The 17110-nt window shown below is 39.9% G+C and overlaps 1 long non-coding RNA gene across 1 annotated transcript; it reads left to right on the forward strand.

Annotated features, from left to right (window-relative positions):
- The first annotated feature begins 2654 nt into the window (after nt 1–2654).
- On the forward strand, nt 2655–10922 carry LOC137155562 (uncharacterized). The gene is made up of 3 exons (XR_010920528.1): nt 2655–2765; nt 5588–5717; nt 9886–10922. It is a non-coding gene; the product is annotated as an uncharacterized lncRNA (long non-coding RNA).
- Nucleotides 10923–17110: the final 6188 nt, after the last annotated feature.

Here is a 17110-nt window from a genome sequence, read left to right on the forward strand (position 1 = left end):
ACCCCCAGCGGTATATTACAGTGGGCCATACTAAATCATGCCACCCAGCACCTGAAGAATGGTGCTCCTCCTCCCTCCCCTTGCCCCACCGCCCCCACATTCTGCCCACCCCCAGGAGGCTCCTTCAGTTAAGGACAGGAATTTGCCATATATAATGAGAATAAAACACTTGTTAATGCTGTTTTGACTAATTTGTTTTCTTTTCCAATATGTCAATACTATCCAACTTTTATTAATGAAATTATAAAATTATACTAATGATTTGGGCAATTACATTGACAGCAAAATTTCCAGATTTGCTGACAGGATACATTTGTAAGTAGAGTAATGAATTCATGCAGTGTAATACAGAACAATTTCTGATGTGCCCTTTTTGCCCATCTAGCAAATGTTCAATTAAATGCAGCTTTGCTTCCAATGAATTTCTATTAATAAAATGATTATAGGAGAATTAATACATCAAAAGGCAAAGGAAAAAAAAAATCAAGAGAGGCACCAAAAGTAAAGGAAGGTAACATTAAAGGGCTAAATTTTCTGCTGGCATAACTTGGAGCAATTCCACTGAAGTCAATAGAGCTGCATCAAGTTACACCAAGGGAGAATTTGTCCCAAGGTGCTTTTACAACTGGCAGGAAAAGAGTTCTGAGAGTTTGAGGAAAAATGAAATACAGATTAAATTAGTAATGTGGGTCTTTATAAAGAGCACTCTTTTCAGGTCTGGTGTAGAATAGAAAAGCAGATATTGATAGGCCGGGATTGTTATTTCAGCAGCTGAGAAAGTTAATGGGAAAGTATGTTGTGCCTGGTGATAGCAATCTCAGAAGGAAGATATGTATAACAAGTAAACAGTATAGACCTTAGATAGTATGTAAAGAGGGACAGAAAATGCAATAAAACATTCTTAGTAGTAGCCTAAAAAGGAGCAATACAACTTTTATTCAGTTTGTGTGATAAATACAAATATTACTAGGTATATAAACCTACTAAAACAATAGATTCCTACACAATACCTTGTCTGGAGCTCCCATTACAGGCAATAAAACTGCTGAAAAGCTGTTAATCTACAGAAAAAATATGTTTGGGAGTTCACCTAACTGTCACTACACTAGTATGCTGTGCATGTGTCAAATTCTGCAAAGCTACATACAATGTAAATCTGTTTAAATAATATCAGCAGAAAATTAAATGCCTCTGCATAAATTACATATTGTGGTGACCTAGAGCACAGTAATCTTGCATTATTTCCACTCAGTCTGTTGTCATATTTTAAGCTTTCTCTTGTGTCCACTCATCTATGTGACAGGTTGCTATTCATAGAAACACAGTAAAGCCAGTCACATGGGAATACTGTGAAAGAGAATGTTTGCTCTTCGAGGAAGAACAAAAATAGAACACAGGCTACATTGCCAGCACTCTCTCCCCTTATGGAATGGTCCTTAGGCCAAAACCTCTCCTCATCATCCTGCCTGAGCACGTTAGCTGGCATGGTGAAACATTACACAGCATGAAGAATCTATTTCACCCCGACGCATGGTATGACAGCAGAGCCATTTCACCTCTCCTACTCCATTCTAATGGCTGGAGAAGCTCCTAGTGCTCCCTGTTAGTGAAAGGGGAAGGATAAGAAAATCATACTAGTGGCATACCCTCTAGCTCCTGTCTTCCCCAAAATTTCTCTTGGACAAAAGCATACAGAGAGAGCCCAAGGATTAGTACATTCCGTGCAGGGCTTCACTAAATCTTATGATTCCACTCAACATCCCGACAGCAGAACTTCACACACAAAGAAGAGGAAGAGGAGATGTTTCTATGTTTGGAGTTTAGTAAGGGTTGACACATAAGCTGCAGTACCCCCAAGCATAGCCCTAAGAAGCATTGTGACTCAGAGTGACATCTCCAAGTGACAGTTTCTCTCCTAATTTTTCCTGGCTCTTGGGGTAGTAACATAGCCACCCCAAGATATCTCAGCTACCCTGGATAACAAGTTTCAGGAGAAGCCAAGGTGCTGTCCATTCTCCGCTCCCCTCTTCCCCCACATACTTTCGTCCAATCTGCTCCGTGGTGGGAATGAGTGGGCAATTAATCCTATTTACTGCTCTGCACCCAGACTGCAAAATACAATGTATTCTTACTCCCTCTTATTTCCTTGCACAGGAATGCAGTCTGAGTCACGACATAGCCCTTAGTTCTAGTCTGTGCCTAGAGATCTTCTCTGACACTCCAGAGTTTAGCATGAAGATCAAACTTCTCATATCTTCTCTCAGTACTGGGTCAAGCTGTCTTTAAGACTAGCAAAAAGCTGAGGAACATACATTGTGGAATAAGGTCAAATCAACCAATCTTCATACACTGTGTCTCCAGCACACAGAATAGAAGGCATCCTCAATACGAATGTGTGTTATTCATCCTCCACAGTTTGTAAAAGACAATTATTTATAGAAAAAGACCTCAGAGCAAGGATATACTTAAAGTCAGGCCAAAGGACCTCAAAAGGGCATACCAGGGCCAGAGTGTGAGCCCTAGAAGGCCAAAAACCCTTTTTCCTGCAAGCAGGGGAGAGATGATTGCAGAGCAATTAGACACACCTGGACCCAATGAATGGCTAGTCCAGGTGTACTTAAACCCTGCTTCCCTAAAGGGAGGGGGAGAAGCACAGTAGAAGGAAGCTGGAGGGGACACTCCCCCACCCCTGGAGACAGTGCTTCTCTGCAGCCACAGAAGGAGAAAACCCCTGGCCCCAGCCAGCAGAAGGAAGCTGGAGCAAGGTACCTCCAAGGGAAGACAGGGTTACTGGGGACTCCCTGGCCCACTACAAGGGGCAGAAGTGTGAGACCCACTAGGGAGAAGCTGGCTGTTTGCCACATTACACACAAAAAACAAACAACTCACACAACCTAGGGATAGCTGCATAAGCATTTAATGGTCATACTTTATTTCCTGTGCAATGTTCATCCTGGGCTCCCTTAAAACTTGATTGCATAAATGGAAGGATTAGAAAGAAATGCTAGAATCCTACTCTTCCCATGGTTACAGCATCTCCCGCCAGAGGAGTCCCTCTGTAATGGCAATCTCTGAGTCACACCTTCTTGTGCTCTGTAAAGAACAACCGATTAACACATCCAACCTCTGGTAATTACAGGAAGAATCCTTTTCATTTTTTCCTAAGACAATAGTCCATTTGCTTCAAGATGCACTGCTTTTCATTGAAGGGTAAGATAATTTTACTAACAACTTTAGTTGTCTCTATATCTGTCACCTCCTGAGGTATGTAGTAATGGGATATCTTAGCCATTTAATCCCATGTCATTGGTGCCATTCTAGGAGCAAAGAGTGGCAGAATTCATTTTTTGTTTTTGTTTTTAAATCTTTTATTGTGGAAACTGTATTGAAAGACACTAGTTCTCCTTCATGTTACACAGTCTTGTTTATACAGAGTCTCTAGCCAGTTGTGGGGCTCTCTCTGTACATCTGCCTCTGTTTGACAACTCCTTCCCTGGCCACTCAGCATGTGCTCCAGTGCCTAACTCCTCATTTCTGAAGTGCTGCTCCAGGTGCCTTACTACTCTGGCATATTTCCCACCTGTTTCTGCTGTAGGGGGACCAGATAGCAAGCATGAAAAACTGGGAAATGGGGTGCGGAGTAATAGGCACCTATATAAGAAAAAACCTCAAATATCAGAACTATCCCTATAAAATCGAGACATCTGGTCATCCTGTCTCACTGTGAGGCTAGCCAGGCAACTAGCTATGGCTTGAGCAGGAGCTCAGACAGGCAGTCTGTCTGAAGTGCCATGGAGTACCCTCAGCAAAATAGCAAGGCAATGCTGCTTTCATTAGGAGCCTGGTCACCTGGTTAGACCTTTGCTTGTGGATTGGCTGCTCCCTTAGGATTTGCAAGTAATTATCCCAAATGGCTCATCAGCCTTACAACACTCATCACCCCTCAGTCCTAAAACACTGAGGCACACATGCACACACTTCTTTTTGTGCCACCTACGGGAGTCCTAAACATCCTCATGCAATTTTTAGGATGGTGGTGACGTTTCCAAATTTCTGGCGCCCCTTTGGACTTGTGAGGCATCATACCTGAGTGTGTATTTTGGGGATTTGGAGCCACAATATTTGTGAAGGAGCAGGGGGGTGAAGCAATGGGCTTGAGTCCAATCCTCCTTAATTTGACAATGTGTAAAATGTATAGAATAAATACAGGGTTAGCTCTGGGCTCTGATCATCTGTGTTTGGGAGAACCTCATGAATGTTGAAATAAAGACCAAAACAAACTCTTCAACAGGCTAATGAATGCAGAAAAGCACATTTCCAGTGCCAAAGACAGAATAAAAAATAAAAGGCAACTGTGGCAGGATACTGTCTTCAATTTCCCCTTGTAGCACAGCAAGGCCCTTCAGACACACTTCCCTCGGTTCCCTATGTTGGGGTTTGGAAATAACTCACTCATCTCCAGAGCCTTTAAATAATATTCCCCTTCTCCTTCAGTCTAATTTATTTTGTTTATACGGCTTCCCCCAAAGAGCTCCCCCGTAGGTTTAGAAAACTTCTCAGAGCTACAGGATTTCAGTTCTGGCCTCTCAGACCCATAGATCCTCCACTCAGATTATGGGGTCTTCCCATCTCTCCTTCTTATGGCTGGGTGGAATTTCCTCTCCAGAATCTCCCTCCTTGGCACAAGAGGTCCACAGTTCCCTTTGTTGGGCTGTGCTTCCAACCATCATCTTGTTCAGGTAGCTCCTGTTCACCTTAGTCCCTTATCTCCCTGGACTGAGAGAACTCAGCAGGCATCTACCTTACACAGATGCTATCTTTCTGCTATGAGGGAGGAGGCATCATATGTGCTAGTCCCCTTCTCCCAGATCGTTCCCAACTGGTTGGGCGAGAGAAACTTTATCCCACCTACTCTGCAAAGCTCCTAGTCCCAGGCTCTTAAAGAAGCAGACTCAAGCTAGCGGTTTGCATGCGTGGACAGGATTCAAGTTAGGGGCAATAATCATGTTATTGATTTAACTTAAGTTAACTTTGCAGTGAACACAAAGATGGATCTTTCCCTGTGACAAATGTGTGTCCTTCAGCTCTGTTAGTAGCTGTTAGTTAAATATAAACTCTTTTAATCCTTTCTTTCTGTATATTTCATTCATTTATATCCTAACTATTCTTTAGAATCTTTATGATATTAACAAAGAGTATATTGAATTCTAAGGTCCAGAATACTGGTCCTTAACTGATAAATAACCCTATACAGGAATTCTGTGTGTTAGACTGTATCTAATAATCCCTGGCATCTCTATGTCTATAAAACTCCAGATAGTCTGAGAAACTATCCCCTGAACATATTATATATATATATATATATATATATAATGCTTACAAAAGCATATATAAACCTGGGAAACTGATAAGGGATGATTGTTACAGCAGATAGGGAAGAATGATTATGGGGGAAGGCAGATCCACTGAAAGATATTATCTTGAAGAATTGTTAGTCCTCAGCTATAAATAATTGTCTTCACACATAAATCAGGTAAACTGTGTATGTATAGAAATAACAGCAGAACATTTGTTTCTTTTGGCAAAGAGGATGTCTGTTTGAAAACCCTATACATTGGACACAGATGTTGGAACTTATTTGGGGAATGAAACTGCACGTCCCTCCAGCTTCAGTGAAGAGGAGACACAGACAGCTTTTTATCTTACATCTAAGGGTGGTAATGTATCTATTATTTTTGTATTCTGTACAGTGCTGTACTAAGCTCTGATTGATAATCTTTGATTAAATAATTCTAATTGATCCTGTTATTTGACAATCTTGAGTAATCATTAAGTCAGACACACAACAGCTCGCACCAACACTAATCAATCAGAGTAGCATGACGGTTTCAACCCATAGACTATCTGTGAAAAGGACCGTCTGCTCTCACTTAGCCTAGTCCATTACAATATGGGTCTATTGCATACTCATAGGGACTACTGCCATTACTGCAGCTTCTATCTTTAATCCTATCTTAGCGTTCAGACCTCAATATACTTATGGAGCCTGTTGCTGACCCATGAAGACCTGAAATGTTAATCAACTCCCTTATGTTAATACAAGCCTTCAGGCTTTTTTTTTTTTTGTAATTGATCATTTTCACAGGCTTTTCACACATTTTCCCCAGAATTCTCTATGTGGTTCTGAAATTGCTTTCCCCGCAGTCTGGCTTCTTTCACTAAAGTGTATTGTGCTCTGGCCTCATTGACCCATCCCCAGGGCCCTTTGACTCCAGTTCCCTGCTCCTTTTTCCAGTTTGGTGATTCCCAGCTCTAGCTTCTGGATTTCACCTAGTCTGTTCCCACTTGCCCTTGTAGTGAGAAGAACATTTCTTCTCCAAAAAGAGAGCTATTTCACCTTTTTCTGTCTGTCTTCCAAGCAGGCAATCTCCCATTAAAAGCCTCTGTTGTGCTCGGTTTCTTTAGCCACCTTCTCTTTGAAGTAGTTCTTCTCAGCCTCTACCTGCTCTAGCCTGCAAGACTTAGTTTCTGGTACATCAAATAAGTAACAAAATACAAGCCAGGAATAACAAAACCCTTGAAGATATCAGACCTTGACAAGGTCATTATCTATGCACCTAAACACGTTGACATTTTAAGCTGCCACTGCTCTCTGGCACGGGGTAGAAATTCCTGAAGCCATAGCCAGTCCAAACCTTCTGGTTTTACATAGTCATAATGTTATTTCCTGCAAGAGGTTGGGGTATTTCACTGAAGCACCAGGGAAGTTTTTTATAAAAGCTTCAGTTAAAAAAAGGATGAAAATAAGAGATTTCATGAACTATAGAAACTAAACCTAATTAAATGAGATTTCTATCAAATGGACCAAAAATGAGCACAAAATCCCAGAGCTCACGGCTACTAGTAGTCTGCTAGTGCCACATTTCTGCATTCCTCCCAGTTCTCTCCAGCAGTACTGGGGCTCCACTGGCTGGCTCTTCAGCTCTGCCCATTTTATAGGAGAAGCTTAACTATAATTCCTCATCTGCAACAAATACGAATTTCAAGTTCATTCACATGCCTCGCAAACTGAGCAGGTAATTCATTATCTCATTCATTTACACAAGAATATTCTGGAATAAGAGGATCCACACAGGGAGTTATTCACGAGACAGAATCCTGAATAAACTTCAAATACAGAAAACCCTAGAGTAGCCTCCTGTAGATTGCTCCACCTCTTTCTGGCAGAGAGGAAGAGAGAGACCTATATTTTGAACATGGAAGTCATTCCTGTACTAACAACACTTCGGTGCAGTTTGTAATACAGGGTCACAGGTTTTAACACTAGACTCATTTAATCAAAGCATATTCAGGATATTGTTTGTTGCATCCTGAACCCTCTTGCCACTCCTTCTTTATCCCGCAGAGACTGAGAACAATGGACAAATTGTTCTTCGCACAGGGAATAGGAGAGGGAAAGTGAAGGAAACGTTCCTTTTTGCACACACCATACAAGAGTGAGGGGCAGTCATACTCCTTGTACTTAGAGAAGTGCCGGGACCTCTTCCGAGTGCCCCTGGCATGCAGACTGCCTAAAGTGGGGAGTGAGGAGGCAGCAGCATGGCACCACCTTTCCTCATGTAAACTAGCCTGTGGAGTGAGGAGGTGTGGAAATGGGAGCAGGTAACTGCATCTTTTCTTCCTGCTCTTCCTCTGGCCATTGTGTGAATAGTCTGAACTATTCAGCAAATTCATGTCAAATTCGCAAGTAGTTTTGGGTCCACTAAAACTGCATTTTTCGGCAAATAAACCATTCATCTGAAATATTTTTCCAAGCACTACTTAGCCTTCCTCTGCCTCGGTTTCCAGTTTTGTCATAGGTACATTATAAGTTTGTGAGACACTCAGATACTACTGTAACAGCTGGTTCTATTAGTACATAAGCCAGATGACTCGTCACTTGTAGAACTGAAAAGGTCAAGAATTGTTTTCTGTAAATAAAGAGCTAAATGCTGTTAGTTAAATACATTCTGAAAAGTAAAACTATCAAATGCTATCAAACTAATCAAAAGACAATCTTCCAAAGTCAGTTGTAACCTTAGCGACAATTCATTTAATAATATCTTCAGATCTCTGATGATACACTGAAGATGAAAGGGCAAGTACAATCTGAAGAGACATTGAATCCTTGCCAAGTAATGTTGTATTGAGGCATGTGTTATACTTTAAGATGTCATTATATGTTCAATGCAGACACAATCAATAGAATATGTTAATATTCATAATTAACATAAGTAAAAGATTCTGTAATAGATAAATTTGCAGGAGATTAATTTATAAATAAAATTCCTTTCCATAATCTATGAAATGTGATGTCATTTGAACTGAAAATTGCTATGCTGGATTCAAGATATAAAAAAGGGCCTGTTACATGAAGAAGATGTGCCCGTTAGATATGAACCTGAAGTTGTTGAGTCATATAACCAAGCATTTCTAAAATGAGGTTTACTCTCCTATCTGATAATTAGTTATCTTTGGGAAACTGTCTGAATCATTGATACAATAATTATCTTTGCTAACAATTGATACATTAATTATCATTTCTTAACAAACACAAGTCAGAGAAAGTTTGCTGAACGTTAGAATTCTGTTGCAGCTCATTCATAATTAAGAATGAATGATTTCATACTAAAAAAATTCAAAATGGTATAATCAGCACAGATATGAATACAGGAACTACCAACTGTCTATTTGATGTTAACATAAATGGAAAAGGAGATTGGATCTAAATTAGTCTCTTCTTGTATTCTAGTGATGAAAGAGTTACTGGTAACATTTGATTAAGAATTGTCTTGGGTTTAACACAGTGTTTACAATGACAGCAGGAGCTCCCTGGAACAAACTCAAGGAAACAAGGGACAATCTCTTTAAATCTATTAAATAAAAGCAAATGGTCTACTGTACCAAGCACTTTACACACATTAGTACAGAATAATCTAACTGTGAAACATGAATGAATTCACTTGTTATTTTCATGGCAGCTGAAATAGTAGGGATGAGGTTGATCATTTGACATTGATTAAAAGATTATATATTAATGTCTTGTTAATGAATGAGTAGTTAGCAAATCTTCCCAAAACTCTGTATTGTGTTAATGGCAGCTGAGTGTGCCAAATACTCAACAGGCACTGTTCAATATTAGAAAAATCTCAGAAGCAATACAGTTCTCCCTCTAGCAGATCATCAGGGATCACTATAGTTTAATTCCTATGCAGTAAATATTCGAGGAATATTAATAATAGCCTATGAACTTTAGGTGAGGCCAGAGACATGGCCACTCAACATTGTAGATCCATGATTGTAAAATGTCTAATCTAAATACTGCACAGCCCCTCGGAAAGCAAACAAGTCAAAGAACTGGCAATCCACAACCTACAGCAGTCAGTGATGGAATAAAACCACTGATAGATTTTGAGCCCATCTGTGTAGCAGTCAATCATGCATGTTCAAAAAGCAGATTTATGAACAAACATCTGGGAAGTATTTCTTAAACATGGGGCATAAAAAGTAAAATTTACTGCTTCCAGGCAGATAATTAATTTTTAAAAAATTACTTTTACAGTGGTGTCCAGAATGTTCTAGGGGCCATACAGACATGCTGTATAGGAAGACACAGCCTCTGTTGTGAAATATTTACAGTCTAAAAGACAAAAACAGATGAATCAATCAAATAATGCAGACTGGGATATAACATGCAAGCAGAGAGGTTAGGGTAAAGGCTGTAGCACATGTTAGTTCCACTTCAAATTATATTTTATTGTTTCATTTTTGTCTTTTTATTCATTTTTATTTGTATTTTAGAGCTATCCACCCTCAAGCCATGATCCATTTGTTAATTTCATATAGGCATCATTGTGGAAGTAGATCTTCAGGAGAGATCTGAAGATGAAAGACGAAGCCTTGCAGATGGTCTCAGGAAGGACTTTCTACACGTAAAAGACTTGAACAAGTTCACACAGGAAGTCGGTGGCAAAGCAGAGAATTGATCCCAGGTCTCCCAAGTAGTGTCCTAACTTGCCATATTTCCTTTCCTGGTTGATCATTAGTCATTGACTAATACTTGTAACTGTTAATCCTAGCCTGTTGGAAATTATGCTATATGAGAATTTTCTATTTTGTTTTCAGTAAAGGGTGCATGCTGTCGTCTAGGTCCCTATTCAACAAGATATTTAAGCATATGACTAACCTTCAGAATGTGAGTAGGTCGATCCATTGATTTCACATTAAAATTAGGCATTAAAATGAGGCACGTGCTAACGTATCTTGCTGAATTGGAGCCATACTTGCTGAATTTGTATATGTGACAATGTGTTTGGAAATTTAATGAATGATTCATAGTCCAGTATGTGTGAGATGATGATTTAGTTTGTGAACCAATTTAACAAGGTCACTGTTAAGAATAAATTGCTCACAGGTCACAAGTATCCCCAAAAGCTCATGAATTAAGACCTTCAGCAGTTATGCACTGGCATTTTGTGCTAACTGAAGTCTACAAGTGGTTTTCAAAAAGAGCTCCAGGTAGATCACATTGCAGTAACCAAACCTGGAGTTTAAACATATGTGGATCACTATGGTGACATTCTCCAACCCAGGAAAAAAAAGTCAGAGATTCCAAGTATTTTGGAGATGAAAGGACATTTTTGACCACCACTGAAACCTCGATTTCTATGTTCCTCTCACAACAAAGAACTAAGGTGGCCAATCATGTATTCCCAGAATACCAGACTTTTTGGCACTTTTGGGAATGGCATGGGCCTGCTCCAGCCTACATGACCCGGCCCTCACCAACATGAATTGCATGCACGATGCAGGCGAGGTCACGCCAGCAGAGGCAGAGCAGCGCACTCTTCAAAATAGCGTTCCCCTGCTGCACTGGTTTTGTCTCAGTATTATACAGGGGCAAACCTTAGAAAATTAAGACTGTACGAATTAAAACCAGACAAATAGCCTGCCTGACCAGAACTAATTACTCAGTTTCAATAATCTCAAACCAGCAGGGGCAAGCTGCACAGCAGAGAGTCAGAACATATCTAAGAACTTCCAGTCACTGTGCATAAGCAATACTTCAGTATTTTCCATATTAAATTTAAACCTGCTATCATACATCCCTTCTGCAGTCTTAGCAAGGTTCTGTATCAGCACAGAAACAGAAACTCTGCTATACATTCTATACTAAGTGTTTGCTACTTCCATCACTGAAATGCTCCTAGCATGAAATAAATGGAAATTGAAAAGAACAGTCACAAGAGTGTAATACCTGCAAGCTGCATGGAAACTATTAAAAAACACCATCACGGAGACTTAATCCAAATGTATACCTCCAATAAAAAAAAAATCAGTAAGAGGATCCAAAAAAATGTCACCATGGCTAAACAGCATACAAGAGACATTTAGCGGCAAAACAACATCCCTTAAAAATTGGAAGTCAAATCCTACTGAGGAAAATAGAAAGGAGCATAAACTTTGGCAAATTGAGTGTAAAAATATAATTAGGCAGGCCAAAAAAGAATCTGAAGAGCAATTAACAAAACACACAAAAACTAACAGCAAAAAAAAAAAAAAAAAAAATTAAGCACATCAGAAGCAGGAAGCCTGCCAAACAATCAGCGGGGCCACTGTATAATCAAGGTACTAAAGAGCACTAAAGGAAGACAAGGCCATTGAGAAAAAGCTAAATTAATTCTTTGCATCTGTTTTCACTGCAGAGGATGTGAAGGAGATTTCCGTACTTGAGCCATTTTTAGGTGACAGATCTGAGGAACTGTCCCAGATTGGGGTGGTAAATTGAATAGTAATAAGTCATCAAGATCAGATAGTCTCAACCAAGAGTTGTGAAGGAACTCAAATATGAAATTGCAGAACTACTAACTGTGGTAGATAGCCTATTGTTTTAATCAGCCTCTGTACCAGATGACTGAAAGATAACTAATTAAATGTCAATTTTTAAAAAAGTCTCCAGAGGTAGTCCTGACAATTACAGGCCTGTAAACCTAACTTCAGTACCAGGCAAATTGGTTGAAATTATAGTAAAGAACAGAGTTATCAGACACATAGATGAACACAATATGTTGGGGGAAGAGTTAGTGTAGTACTATAAAGGGAAATAATGCCTCCCCAATCTATTAGAATTATTTTAGGGGGTCAGCAAGCATGTGGACGAACATGATCCAGTTAATATAGTGTACTGGACTTTCAGAGAGCCTTTGACAAGGTCCCACACCAAAGGTTCTTAAGCAAAGGAAGCTGTCGTGGAAAAGAGGGAAGTTCCTCTCATGGATCAGTAACTGGGTAGAAGATAGGAAACAAAGGGTAGGAATAGTCAGTTTTCAGAATAGAGAGAAGTAAATAGCAGGCTCCCCCAAGGATTTGCACTGGGACCAGTGATGTTCTATATATTCACGAATGATCTGGAAAAAGTTGTAGGCAGTGAGGTGGCAAAGTTTGCAGATGTTACAAAATTATTCAAAACAGTTAAAATCCAAAGCTGACTGCAAAGAGATACAAAGGAATTCACAAAACTGATTGGCTGGACAACAAAATGGCAGATGAAATTCAATATTGATAAGTGAAAGTAAAGCACATTGGAAAACGTAGTCCTAACTAGACATACAAAGTGATGGGATCTAAATTAGCTGTTACTAATCAAGAAAGAGATCTTGGAGTCATCATGGATAGCTCTTTGAAAACTTCAGCTCAATATTCAGCAGCAGTCAAAAAAGCTAACAGAATGTTAGGAACCATTAGAAAAGGGATAGATAAGAAAAAAAATCATAATGCCACTATATAAATTCACCTACACCTTGAACATAGAGTGTAATTCCAGTTGCGCCATCTCAAAAAAGATAATAGAATTGGAAAAGGTACAGAGAAAGGCAACAAAACCAGTTAGGGGTATGGAACTGCTTTCATATGATGAGAGATTAAAAATGACTGGGACTATTCAGTTTAGAAAAAAGATGTCTAAGGAGGGATATGCTAGAAGTCTATAAAATCACAAATAGAGTGTAGAAAGTGAATAAGGAAGTGTTATTTACTCCTTCATATAACTCAAGAACTGGGGTCACCCAATAACATTGACAGGCAGAAGATTTAAAGCAAACATAAGGAAGTACTTCACACAACATACGATCAACCTGTGGAAATCATTGCCAGGGGATGTTGTGAAAGCCAAAAGTATACATGGATTGAAAAAAAATTAGATAAATTACCAGAAGATAGGTTTATCAGTGGCTATGAGCCACAATGGTCAGAGATGCAACTCTGTGCTCTGGGTGTCCCTAACTGCCAGATGTTGAGACTGGATGACAGGGGATGGTCACTTGATAATTGCCCTGTTCTGTTCATTCTCTTTGAAGATTCTGGCACTGGCCATTATCTGAAGACAATGTTGGACTCTTGGTCTTACCTAGCATCGCTGCTCTTATGTTCTGTTTAGCAATGAACCTCAACAGCTCACAAAAGTTCTACATCAGGTGAAAAATAACTGTTTCCAGTTAACTGCAGGGTGAATTTCAGGCACCAGAATGTAACAACTCAAGATGAAATTTACCCTGGCTCCCAGGACTAACACTCTGCTGATACAGAAGTGTGATATATTAATTATTAATCATTATTATTTATTATTAGAGACAGAGTCACACACTTTGTTGCTTCTGTATGCCCAGCTGTACACACACTGAGAGGCAGCAGCATAGTAAGCATTGATATGTGTAGGGAGCAGCACGATGTGCCCGACACATTCTTGTGCCTGCAGCACCAAATGGACACTCCATGGGCCTGGTTTTCCTCTCACACCAATGAAAATCAGGCTTTTCTGGTTTTCCAGTTTTCTCCAAAATCAACAGGGTGCTGCCCATTGATGCCTAGAACACTGTGGTGTTCAAAACTTATTGCATGACAGACAGACAGACCAACAGAAATATGACATCAAGTTGAACAGAGAGCCTCATGTCACTTGGCAAATTATATATTAACAACTCATTTGTATTTCAGTTGTAGTAAAGTGACTATTAAGGGCTATGTTTTGTTTTATTATTAATGGGAAATGTGCATCCAGTTCCCCTAGAACATTCTGAAAATCCCAGCCTGTTCTTTGTTTCATGTGACATTAATGCTTCCTACACAGCACAGCAACCTTTATTTTTTCCAGAGTATTGGTTCTGTACTGACTGAACAAAGAAAGCCACCTAGAGAATTACCCACAGCAGTTGCTGGGGCAGTATGTGTTCCCTGGAAGTTTCCCCACATAAACATTCTCCCAACCTGAAACACTGAGCTCCGATAGGTTCAGAACACATTGGCTGACTAGTGATACAGCTGCATCCTGGGGAGCATACAGATGATACCAGAGACCATGCTTTCAAATCAGTTCTCCATGCAGCTTTATATACATAAAACAACAGATGTGACAAAACTGTCCCTATGTTATTTCACATAGAATAGTCCTTTCTCCCAGGCTCGCTCCCAGCTGCCAGTGTCTCCCTGAGACAGGTCTATATAAATCTTGCCTTCTTTAAGATGATGGGCAGACTGTGAGGAAGTCAGTAGGGTTGATGGTCTGTCAGAGAAAGGACAAGTAACTCACCGCTTTTTAATCTTGCTCATTTTGCATACAACAGTATTTCAGTTTGAAAGGACTTTGAGGCACACTTCTTTGGGAATGGGCCATGTTAATTTCAGAAGTTAATGTGAAACAGGACTTTGAAGCAGACCTCATGGGGTGGCCATTCTAAACTCAGGTCTGGTCTACACTGGCGACTTTGTTTGACTTAAAGTCACGTAAGTCGACCTACTTACACCCGCGTCTACACTGGCACCACTGTTCATTTGAATTAAGATGCCTGGAAAATCAGCTTAATAAGACCACCTCTGCAAGTGACGTAGTGCCTAAATCAAATTTGTTAAATCGATTTAGTGTCAGTGTAGACACAACGTCAGAAAGACTGGGGAAAGGACAAATCCTAGTGGGGGGAAGTGTATTTGGTTGTTTGTTTAAAAGAACTTGTCTGACCTGTCACAGCCACCTACTGAACTGTTCCTGTCAGAAATGAACAAAAGCACATTACCATGTTAACCTCAGTTACTCCATGTATCAAGTTGTGACCAGTCATGTCAAAAACAAATATTTGACCAGGTTTATCAAAAAAACAGATATTTGATCTAACATAACTAGTCTACAGAGTTCTCTAATATGAGCTCTGCAAAGGAGATCAAACATGTTATCTCCATGCCTTGTCAATAGCTGCCAACCACATAGGAAGACATAAAAGGAATCCCAATATCTTGATGTCTCTGGAGTTGCCTAACCTCCACTAAACCCCAAAAAGTGGGGTGTTCAATACTGAGCCAATAACTGGATAATTCCTGGGTGTCAAGAGATGTTTTCCTGATAGGAGTGGCATATTTCAGGGGACGTCAGTTCATTTTGTTTGCCCCCTCTAAAATAGGTATTGATAATGGAGTCTATCCAATAGGATAACAGTTTGCCACTGACTTTTAAGGAGCCAAGATAGGCAAGAACACCACTCACAGTTTGTTGACTCAACCTATCCTAGAACTTCCAAATTTTGTGGATGAGACACTGCCATATCTAATCTGACAGTGTTGAAACAAAAGATGTCTAAACAGATTACTGTACTCCTATTTTACCATAACCTGACAGGGGCATGAGGAACTGCCTTATACATGATGCATTATTCTGGCAAAAGAAGATGGCAAATCTCTCATATCACAGAGAAGCCCATTTCAAGAAAATAAATCTGGATACACCAGACTCTTCAGTACCCTGAAGAGCTCAACTAAGTGGTTCTTCATTGGGTCAGTACTGGAGGACAAATATTTCTTCTTTGACTCTGCTATGGCAATTAGGTATTCCTACACCCAAGTTCAACAGTCTGCCCCATCAAGGCCAACACCTTTCCACCACATGAAAGTGCTGTGAAACATACATGTGCAAAAACCAGACAGTACAGAACACTTTGAATGAGGTCATGACTAAGAACTGAGTAAAGACTGCAGGATTTAGGAGAACAGGTCCCACTGGCTTGTCCTAAATCTCTTTGGCGCTTTTGAATATCTGCCCGCAAAGTGGCGTGGGGTTGTTATTGTTTTGTAAATCTTTATTTCAAATCAAGTACAAAATAAAGTGATTCTGTGTGTGTGTGTGTGATTTTTTTGTACATATAACATGACATTAACTCTCAGTAGACAGTGTGTTAAAAGAAGGGTCTTGTTTTATTTGGTTTTCTCAGTTGTCCAGTATGTCATACATTCTAACCTGTGTTGGCTATTCTTTAGTAATTATCATCACTCACAGATAAATAGTCATCCCTGTTAGTTATGGTGAGTTGGTCCTCTTGAGTCTTGTTCATTTATACAGTTTTGTTTAATCATCCCAAATGTGAAACTTTGAGTGATTCTCTCAAGTACCTCAGCAAATAATTTTCCTCCAAGTTTGCTCTTTATAATAATTTGTGGAGCATTAAATGAAAAAGGCTTACTGTATCTAAGGCTACGGCTACACTGACGGCAGCAAAGTCGCTGCCGTCAGATCGATTTCTCTGGATCGACTGAGCGGTCAGTGAAGACCCACTCAGTTGATCCAAAAATCTACGTACTAAGACCATCTTCACAAGTGGCGTGGCACTGCATTGACGGGAACACGGTTCCCGTCGGCGCAGTGCAGTGAAAACAGCGCGCAGAAGAGGAGCAGAGAAGTCGACGGGAGTTACACACATTTTTTACGTAGCTTGTGTAACTCCCATCGACTGCTGCTGAATCTCGGAGGTAAGTGTAGACAGGGTCTTAGAGTCATATGAAGTACTTCGCATACTAGGAGAGGTTAATACAATAAGCTTTTTCTAATTTTTTAACAAATAAATGGTGCTTCTGTTTATTAAAATTCTTATCAGGGAACATGCAGTGTTGCTGTAGCCATGTTAGTCCCAGGATATTAGGGAAACAAGATGGGTGAAGCAATATCTTTTACAGTTTCCCAGACAAAGCTCTGTGTAAGCTCGAAAGCTTGTCTCTCTCACCAACAGAAGTTAGTCCAATAAAATATATTCTCTCA

The sequence above is a fragment of the Emydura macquarii genome, unplaced genomic scaffold (assembly GCF_026122565.2).
Source record: "Emydura macquarii macquarii isolate MOO-44397 ecotype Brisbane River unplaced genomic scaffold, CSIRO-AGI_Emac_v2 contig_1363, whole genome shotgun sequence".
NCBI classification, from domain to species: Eukaryota; Metazoa; Chordata; order Testudines; family Chelidae; genus Emydura; species Emydura macquarii.